Below are 10,017 nucleotides of genomic sequence, written 5' to 3'. Positions count from 1 at the left end.
CGGGCGGGGCGAGGCCCACCCCACGCCCCAGGGCCGGGTAAGCCGTGTGTCGAGCCGGCCCGCAGGGCAGGGCAACGCGGCAGCAGCGGAACGCCGGGCGGCTGCCGCGGCCGCGCAGACGCGCTGGGATCGGCGACGGCGGCCGGGGCGGGGCGGGGCGGGTAGCGCCCCCCCCCCGCTCCTGTCGCAGTTCGGGAGCCGCAGTGCGCCTGCGCGCCGGCGGAAGGGGGCAGGGCGGGGGGCAGGAGGGAGAAGGGCGGGGCCCGGCCCTGTGTTTTGAACGGCCCGATGCGGGCGGCTCACTTTTTGGCAGGAAGGTGAGGAGGCCTCTATCCTGGCGGCGGAGCTCGCGTAGGGAGAGGGGGATCCAAATGTGGCAGAGGCGAGCAGGAGGCAGCGGCGGCGGCGGAGGGGGGCAAACGAGACAAGGGGAGCGGCCGTCCTCGCTGCCGCCGCGGAGGAACTGAGCGGCCTGGCAAGGCAGGGGGCTGCGGCTGCAGCGCTGGCACCCCCGGGCCGCCCGCCTGGCACCCCCGGGCGCCCGTCCCGCCGGCAGGTGAGCGAGTGGGGAAGGCGGGGGAGGGGAGGGGAGGCGAGGCGGGGGGGGGGGGGGGGGGGGGCGCGAACGCAGCCTGTCGCGCCGCCCTTGGCCTGGCCCGGCCCAGTACCGGGCAGAGCCGGAGGGAGTCGCTGTAGGGGAAGCCGGAGCTCTGAGCCCAGCTTCGCCTCGCCTCCCCCGGGGCTGACAATATGTGTCCACCCGCGGGCGTCCCGGCTCCGCGCCCCCTCCTCCGCCGCGGCCCGTCGCCCCTCCCGTCCCGCCCCCGTGGCCCTCCCGGAAGCCGCAGGAGGCGGGCGGCAGTGGGGCCGCGGGGGCCCCGGGCTCATGTTGCCGCCTCTGCCGTCGCTTCCCCCGCGGCGCCCCGGCTGCCTGGCAACTCCCACCCTTCCGGGCTCCGGGGGGCAGCCGCTCTCCCTTGGCACTGGCCCCGGTCGGCATCCACGCTCCGTCCCCTGCCGGAGGGGAGGGGTCCGCTCCCCCCCCACCCCCCCGCGGAGCCATTGTATGTGGGCTGGGGCCCGCCGGGGGGGGCTGCCGCAGAGAAGCTTCCCCCTCGATAGCGCACGCCGAGGGAGGCGGGGACGGGGGGAAGCGTGCCCCGGCTCCCCTCCCCGTCGCGGGGGAGCGGGGTGAAGGGGGCGTGAGTGCGGTGGCGGCGGGGCCGGGCCGGGCCGTGCCGCGGTGGCCGGAGGGGGAGCCGCCGCCTCGGGCCGGCAGTGGCAGGGTTGCGGGCAGCGCTGCCGCGGCGCGAGGCGCCCCGAGCGCGCGCGTGTGTGCGCGCTGCGCTGCGATCCTTTGTCTGCCGCCGCTTTCCCCTCCTCCCGCCCTCCCTTCCCACTCCCTGGGCCTGCCTCTCCTCCCTCCTCGCCTTTCTCTCTCCCTCCCTTCGTTCCCCTCTCTCCCAGACTCCAAGCGCTGCTGCAGCTGCAGGTTTGTAAATACTGGACCAACACACACACAACATGGCTGACGCTCGCCCTGCTCCTCCACCAGGGTCTCCGCCTTCTCCCTCTGTCTCCGCCGCTTAGCCTCTCCTCCTTTTAGGCTTTTGTTTCTTTCCCCTCCCCCCTCATCTCCCATCCAAAAAAAAAAGAGGAAAAACAGTTCACCCTCCTTATTGCGAGCATGGCGGGATTTCAAGGGTAAGGATCCTCGCTTTGGAAGCTTTCTCCTTTCGTTTCGCTGCTTACAACAAAATGAAACCTGAAATCAAAGGGGATTTGGGAACCTGGCAAGGCCTGGGGCGAGGGAGGAAGGGAGGGAAGGCTGGGGGAACTGGGTGAGCCCCGCTGAGAGAGGCTTGATTGGAATGTGCGTATCTTTTTCTCTTTTTGGGTGGGGGGAGGCTGATGCACCAAAGTGCTGGCAGAGATGAAATACTGTATTCCACTTGCAGAATGATCTTTCATTCAGGGCCGTTTCTTTCATTTCAGGACGTAGTTCGGTATAAGATATCAACTCAGCACAGTCATGTTAAAAAGACCTGAACTAGTTAGGTCAGAATAGGCATTGTGTAGGTAAAAACCGTAGCATAGGCTTTTTGAATTTCTTTGCATTCCCTGTATCTCCTTGTCAGTATCTTAAACAGCTCACAAATCATAGGATACAAAACTGGGATTAACACTTGCCAGGTCTTTTTGTTGCCAGTTTTTTGTCACAGATTAATTTGCCCTTGTGATGACAATAGCACAAACCGAAGCATTTCCTTTTTGTTAAAATGAGGGCTTCTGCTTTTGAGATTCCTTTTTTTGTGAAAAAGGCACGGCATCGTGAATTTAAGTGAGCTCCCAAACTAAAGCAAGACAGCATGTTTCTGACCTCTCAACACAAGGCAAATGCTCAGTTCACTACCCCCCACCTCAGTTATTTAGAGCACCCCCTTCTGGCTTTGACGAATATGGCTTATTTTTTTGCTTATGACGTAAAACCAAAATAACTTGAACGTAGTTTGTTGAGCATATATAAAGTGATCTGCTGTGGAACAGATTTGTAGCTAGGTTGTAACAAGGGTGAATGCCGAACATGCAAAGACGTGATGCTTTATGTTGCATTCTATGCATGTTACTGTAATTAATAGTACGTGTTTCATTTTTCAAAGATTATGTCTAAAGACATGGTCTTTATTCAGTCATATACACAGGGATAGCTGTGGCTTCTGTTAATACCTGAGCATTGCCCTGAAGTAACAAATGTCCTAGCTCTGTCGTCTTTGTCTGCTTTGCTTTGGAAGCTTCTAGTGGAGAAGCACTGGCACGGCATAATCATACAGTTTTTATTGAGATAGAAATAAATACTACACTTCAGTGCTGAAGTAATCATATATTAATACTTTTTTTCTGCTGCTTTTTCTATCTCCATTAATAAGCATTGATTAACCAGAGGTGAGAAGAAAATAATTTATAATAATGGAGTTTACATCAACGTAAAACTTGAGTGGAGTCATCCAAGTTACAAGATCATTTTGGAATGTTTATCTACGTCATGGCTCCTGAGCCAACTGTACTACTTCGAGATGGAAAAGTCTGAGCATAAGTCTGTAACTTGATATATCAGTAGATTCCTGCAGCAGCCAGTTACTTTTTTTTTTACATTTAACAACCTGAAAGCAATATTGGTAAAGCCACAAAAATAGTTTGTGTTGTTGCTAATTAGTCATTCATTATGATAGCCACCAAATTTTGAAATTATTGCTCTCTTACTAAAAGTGTGAAGTGTACTGAGGTATGCCGCTCCTCCCTCGTAATAAGCCTTTAGATACTTAAGCTGATTTTTAGGCTGAAGAGCAAAATAAACAAAAATAGGCCATCTGCAACACATCTGTTTAAATAGTGGATCACTTAAAAATAGTCGTGTTTGTTAACTGGTACACTTTAGTTTTGTCACTAGAACTGAATTTTATTCTGTAAAATTTACCTGCACTTCATTAGCTTTGTGAAGTTTTTTGTCTGTAGCATCTTTGCTGTACCTTGTGATTGTGTTCTTTCTTATGACACCTAGAAGATTTTTCTGTCTTGTTTGTGTTGATTTGGTCAAAAATCAGTATTGTGGGTCTTCGTATCCCATGAGGAGCTGATCTAGTTGAAGAGCTTGCCAAATCTTTGGGTCTTTGGTACCACTAAGTGAAGGCACTCCAGTGTTTTTGTCATTGTGGGTAATTCCAGGCTGTGTTTAACCAAATTAAAAACCCAGTACTAGTAGAATCTTCTTTTCCAAAACTGTTTACTTTTTCATATTGGGAAGTGAGACTGAGGAAAAAGACGACCACAAGGAATGCAGTCTCAGTGAGTAGCTTTTTGGAAGATGTTAGAAATTAACTAATATCTTTTAAGAAGAAACACTTTTCAGTGAATCTTCGATCAAGTAAATCATGACTAAATATTTATGAAATTACCAATTGAAATATAAAGTCCTAAAAGTAATAAACACTTTTAGTTCATCTTATTCTTCAATACCTTTTGTATATTTTCTTGGTCTGAGTAGTATTCTTCCATTGACTTAGCCTGTATCTTTCCCTGTCTGTTGCCAGGCTGCAGTCTTTGACTTGTTCAGATTTGTAAACATCCAGCTGATACAATAGCTGTTTTAAAGTGTTTTTTAATGTAATGCATCATTTGATTAATGTTTGACAAATGAAAGATTTTGAGTAAGATTCTATTTTTCTGAAGAAATGGCCATTTTTTTTATAGAATGAAGCCTGTTGCTGTAAAGTTCTCATGCTTTCATTTTGGTTTTTCTTGCCTATTTTCCTTTCTTTCCCCAGGTATTGGATCAGACTTGACTTCTTGATGTTATGGCATGAGAATATGTTTTCGTAGATGGCTAAAACCAATTCAACCAAGTGGTTTAAAACCTGTCTTTCAGAAGTTGTTCACTGAAGCTGAACCAAGAGACAATCACTGTTATGGACAGTTACTTTCAGTTTTATGGTTAGATAGTTTGTTTCTCATACCAGGTGTGAGAGAATTTTTTAGGTTTTATCATTCTCCTTCTCTTACTACTCTTTAGAGTTCAGTGGTTTTATGATTGGAAGGTGAATGCTGATCTTTCTTGATGCAGGTTTTCCTGATGAGTACCTTCTGGGTATCAAGATGTGTCCCACTTGCTGTCCGGCTACTACCTAGCTGTCAGCATACCACATGACTTAAAAGAATGGGGAATGTGACCTTCCTTGTATCAGTGTGCAGACGGTGTCCATCCACATTTCTATGACATGGATAAGTGTTGAGTTCCTTGAAACAGTATGGTTAACTGGTTTGTATTTATGAACAGCTGCTTCTGGAGACAAAGGGGCCTCGTCACTGATCCATTTCAAAGAATGGTGAAATAGTTTAATTCAAATTTACTGCTTCCACCATGTGGTGGTTGCAGTTAACTTTCTGCTGTGGTGTAAAATGTGAGTTTGCTGATGGCATGTGGAATTCAAGAGTTGAGTTGATTTGACTATTGGCTTGTGTAGAATGGTTCTACAAATCTAGGTTACCTTTTTATGCTTCTTTCCTGTAATGTATGCTGTGAAACTGCTGTAAATCTGTGCTATACGAGGTCTTGTTTGACTTGCTCACTTGGAAACTTTATTGAAATGGTTCCACAAAATGCTGAAATATATCGAAATTGCTGTTGTTAGCGGTGGTGACTACTAGCCTTAACTATTACCTAATCATATTCTAATATTCTGCAGTTATTGCAGGGTGCTTGAGATGTTGTTGAAATATCTTCTGATTATTTTTTTTAAATCTGCTTGCAGAATAAGAGTTACTGACAGTATATGTAAGCACTTACAAGTAGGGTTTTTTTAGTCTTTTTGATAAGACCGTAAAGTTTATAAACCCCTAAGAGCTGATTAGCTCTTGGTTTGGGTTTTTTGTTTGCTTAGTTGATTTGTCGTTTGTGGGGTTTTTTTAAATGTTGTTGTTGAATGTTCCAATACGGTATTCTAGGTCTGCACCTACAAGTGCTGGTGAGAGTAGATAGTTGTTTCAAGAGTAGTTCTGTGGATTTCAGTGATTAAATGCTTAATTTATACAGAATAACTGCTGAACTTTAGACCTTCTGTTCCATATGGTAGTTTGCACAAAATGGAATTGTATCATTTTAGTTATTCCTTTGTTGTTGTGTTTTCCATTAGTTTTCCAGTTGTTCTCACATTGTGGACTTATGGTGGCCTTGCATAGGGAAAACATTCTTGTCATGGTGACCAACTGTTGAGGCCGCTGCTGTCTTTGAAGTCATCTCTTCATTTTCACTTCACTTCTGGCCTAGCTGTATGCAGGTCCTGTTCTCCAAATGTGTTGTAGCTGGTGGTCCCCTTCTAACAGTGCCAGCTACCTCAGCTGAAGGGCTCTGGGTTCAATCACTACAGCTGTCTTTCTTGAGTGATGGGTGGTGTGTGGTAACCTAAATATTCTTAATGCTGGTTTCCAGAGTTGTTTGTTTCAGAGAGTGTTGGGAAGCCTGTCTCGTGAAGTCTGAGACTGCTTTTATCTGCAAGTTTGGAAGTGCTTTAGAATTAAAGTGCTCCATTAAAATGTGTTGCTTTCTTTAAGGTCACTGGTGCATCTTCCATCCTTTGTTTCCAGAAAGTCTTCCTAGTGGTTCAGAGGTAGTCTTGAATCCGGAGATCTCAATCTTGGCGAAGTAACTTTGGGAGCAGCCTATTTAAAATGACAGTTCCCTCTGAATGTGTACCTTGGAGGCTTTTTTCTCCCTGTCCGTTGTGTTGCTTTGTTTTCTCTCCTAGATTCCTCTTAGAGCAGAACAATTAATACAGGGAATGTTTGTAAATTTAATCTATTTTAAGATTACTATGCTAATTAGGTCGTAAAGCGTAACATTACCTGGCAATTTACTGTCCACTACTGATGCTGCTATTTGGAGTGATACTACTCTACCCAGATGTGGCCAGTCATATATAAAATGAAAAAGTAATAAGCTTGACTCTTTTTTTTTTCCCAGCAATATTCTTTGACTTGTTCTAGAGCATAGTAAGATGTTTTAGCTGGTCTGTGCCATCATGCTGAGGTAAAATTTCACCCATACAGACTTTAATTTTATGCCCTTTCAAAAACCAACAAACTTTCTTTTCTTGCGAACCTGCATTAATCCAATTTAAATGTAAAAATGAACTTTGCTAGATCGTAATCTCTTGCCCTAAGTGGGTAAGAACTGAAAGATTTATTAGAAGTCAGACTTCTGGTCTGGTATTTATTAAAATCAAATAATTATTTCTGTGGCAAAACTCATTTTCCTAATTTAGTATTTACGTTCCCTTCACAGACTTCTTCCCTAGTATGTGGAACAAAGGTAGCTTAAGTCCAGTGTATAATCTTGTGTTTGTTGTTGAGATTTTTAAATACGGAGATTTCCAGCTTTCTAGATTTAATGTAAGTGTTGTGAACTGAGTAGCATAGGAGAAAGCGTGTTCTAGAATAGTTCACTGGTGACATTTCTGTTAATTTTTCTTGGTAACTTTTTCCAAATGCCTTGACAAACATAATGTCTGCCAAAATTCAGTATAGTGCTTAGACTTCTAGTATGCAAAGCTTAAGTACCTACAATATACTGGCAGGTATTTTGTCAGTTCTTCTGTAACTTATCTCAGGTCTTCCACTTGAACTGCAGAAATGCTTGCAGATTAGACTGTCTTTATTTTCTAGGAATGATAAAAATAAATACAAATAATGCTTGGAGGATGTAGGTTGTGTAACTCATATAATTATCCTTGGAAGACAGTTGGCTATGTCTGTATGGTTCTGGATAATTGCTTGCCTGTTCTGTTTGATAACCATGTGTGTTTTAGACAATGATCTGAACCCTAAAGTGAAATCAGAATGGGAGCAAATATGTTAGAGATTAGTTTACTACCTTCTCAAAACCTGCCAGTTGCAGACAGCTTTATTAAATTGACATAATTACTTTTTTCTTCATTAATCCCTTTCAGAAGTTCTTTGTCTTTATGGTAAAAATGACACACAAATTCATTAATGGTTGCTTTGCCATCAGTGGAACTGCAGTTTTGTGAGATGTGATTGGCCAAAATCCATGCTCTGACAAGAGTATATTCAAAAAATAGCTTAACAGTGAATTCTGCCTTTCATGCGACTTCCTAGAAATCTAACTCTTAAGTGCTTTTAGGGTTAAGGAATATGCGGGTGTTTGATATACTTGGAAACCACAGATTTTTGGATATTGATATGGTTGACATCATGTTGGTAGAGGGAGGGAGCCTTCACAGTGACTGTTGTCAGGGTCATCTCTCTACTGAAGGGAGGAAGAAAAAGAAACTTCTCTAGAAGTGAATAAGAATAGAAATCACCTTGGTGAATTACATCTCTCCATCTTCTGCAGCTCCATTTTGTCAGGAAAAGCATACTTGATTGTTAGGTGCCAGCCTTAAGATAGAGAAGGCAAACAGACTCTCTTCTGATTGATGTGCTCTCCAACTTGTTCAAGTTGCTGGGGGAGATTCACTTCTACCCTCAGTTATAACTATGTGTATACCTGTGGCTTGTATGGAGAGACATGAGACAAATACACGTTATTTTGTATCACTAGGGACATGTGGCTGTATTAATAATGGATGAAAAGAACATTTTCAAATGGTAATATTTTGCTGTGGCCTTGGTGGGGAACCAGGGGTGAAGAAAGCACTGTATTACAGATAGTTTTAGGCTAGATGCTTGAAGAATGGAATTTATGTAGAGGTGGGTTTCTTGTTTTGTTTTTCCCCATATGTATAAAATTAATTGAAGGTGGAAAAGGTGGGGGGGTGGGGGGAGGAGTGTGAGATTTCATGAATAAACATCCTGATTTTCAGTCATACTTGGTGCTCTAACCACATTTCTAGGAGACTTTGTTTGGGCAGGGTTGGCACAAGGTTGAATGTGAAGCAGAGATCAGCATAAAAGGCGGAGGCGTTCTTTTCTATTCTTCTGTGTGCTGTTTACCTGCAGGATAGACTTCTAGAAAGCCTCGTCTGCTTTTATGTGGAAGGATATCCTGCCTTCTGAGATTCTGTTTTCATTGGAAGATGCCTCACTTTTTGCCTTTTTGAATTTCAGTTTCTCCCCTTTGTTCCTCAGTTGTTTCAAGGACCACAGGACAATTTAGTCCTCTCTGCTAATAAGTATGTGTATTTCCAAAAGGAAGGAGCGATGTGGGTTTTTTTGAGGGATTGTTGTTCTTATCACCAATACCTAGATTGATACAAAATCTCAGGAAATACAATTAAATGTTTGTTAGTGAATCTAGTTCAGTTCAGATATAAAGCTTTCTGGAGAGAAAATTAGATTACGAATCTAGAAAGGGAAAAGTCTACCTGTTGCTGCTGCTGAAAGTTCTCACTGAAGTCCTATGTTGATTAATTTACTTTCTTGTTTCATTTCCATTTGTGTAGCATGCACAGGAAAGGAATTTCAAAGCAGGGTTTTTTATCAGAGCTTATTATCAACATCTAAGAAAGGAAAGAATGTTTGTTGTGGGCCAAGCAAGGTATGGTAGGGAACAAGTGACTCCAAGGTGGTCCTCATTCTTTAAGTCTTGACCTTCTTTTTGCCATGATTTTGTCACCTTTCCGCTATTGCAGAACAAGAGGAATTCAATGTTTTAGGGCAGTTGTTTCTGAGCAAAAATTGTCATATGCTCAAACTCATGCAGATGTTATCCTAAAGCACGTTTTTTCACAGTCCAGTATATAACTTCTCAGAGTAACTGGAAACAAGTCTTCATCCTCTTAAGTACTTCAGGGTCTTCTAATTAATTTCATGAGTATGCAGATACCATACCAATTTCAGAACGAGTACCTTGTGCATTTTTCTTCCATGTTTTAAAAAGCACCAGCAGTATGAGGGTTGGTCTGTTCTGATGTTTCCACTGCTTTTAGGGAAAGTCACTGGTTTTCCCTCCCTGTTGTCCTGCCCCTCCCCATCCACCAGCCCCTGACTTACGCAGGATGCGTTGTGTTTTCTACCAAAAATCTGAAAGACCTGCATGTAAGCAAAGAAAATATCATATAATGCTGATGGTTTTAATCTTTTATACAAAAAGGTGTGATCAGCAGTTTCATGTTACCATTGTTTTCCCTGGTGAATCCAGGGTTGACAGCAGTATTTAAATTATTAATATTACAAATACCAGATATCGTTTCTCTACAGCTATACTACTCTTATATAAGTAACAATTCTTGTTTTAAAGTGCTGTTCTTTCACTGACCCTCCAAATTTATCAAAAACAGCATAGTTAGATGTAGCTAGAGCTCATAATGCAATGCTGAATTTTGTTTCCAGTGCCTTGCTGTTACTCATATTATGGCTTTGACATCTGTTGCAACTCTTCACCATTTAAAGCTGATAATCTGTTTAGGTTGAGATTGATACTAACATTGTAGACTGAGTGAATATTCTGCAGCTGGTCTGGTAAAATGAAGATCATGTTATTGGTTAGTAGCCACAGCAGAAGAC

At 44.0% G+C, this 10,017-nt stretch overlaps 1 protein-coding gene across 4 annotated transcripts in view; it reads left to right on the top strand.

Annotated features, from left to right (window-relative positions):
* The first annotated feature begins 259 nt into the window (after positions 1-259).
* The window catches only part of SPIN1 (spindlin 1), a 67,828-nt gene continuing 58,070 nt past the window's right edge, over positions 260-10,017 (top strand). For 2 of the 4 annotated variants that reach the window (XM_074855152.1, XM_074855156.1), the window contains exon 1: positions 260-556. The gene's annotated coding sequence lies outside the window, so the exon portion shown is untranslated. Of the gene's footprint in view, positions 557-1,296; positions 1,705-10,017 lie in introns of those variants that run through there. The other 2 variants (XM_074855154.1, XM_074855153.1) reach the window with 2 other exon arrangements.

The sequence above is a fragment of the Strix uralensis genome, chromosome Z (assembly GCF_047716275.1).
Source record: "Strix uralensis isolate ZFMK-TIS-50842 chromosome Z, bStrUra1, whole genome shotgun sequence".
NCBI lineage: Eukaryota > Metazoa > Chordata > Aves > Strigiformes > Strigidae > Strix > Strix uralensis.
The sequence above is the reverse complement of the archived record's forward strand: the minus strand, read 5'-3'. Positions and strand labels throughout refer to the sequence as shown.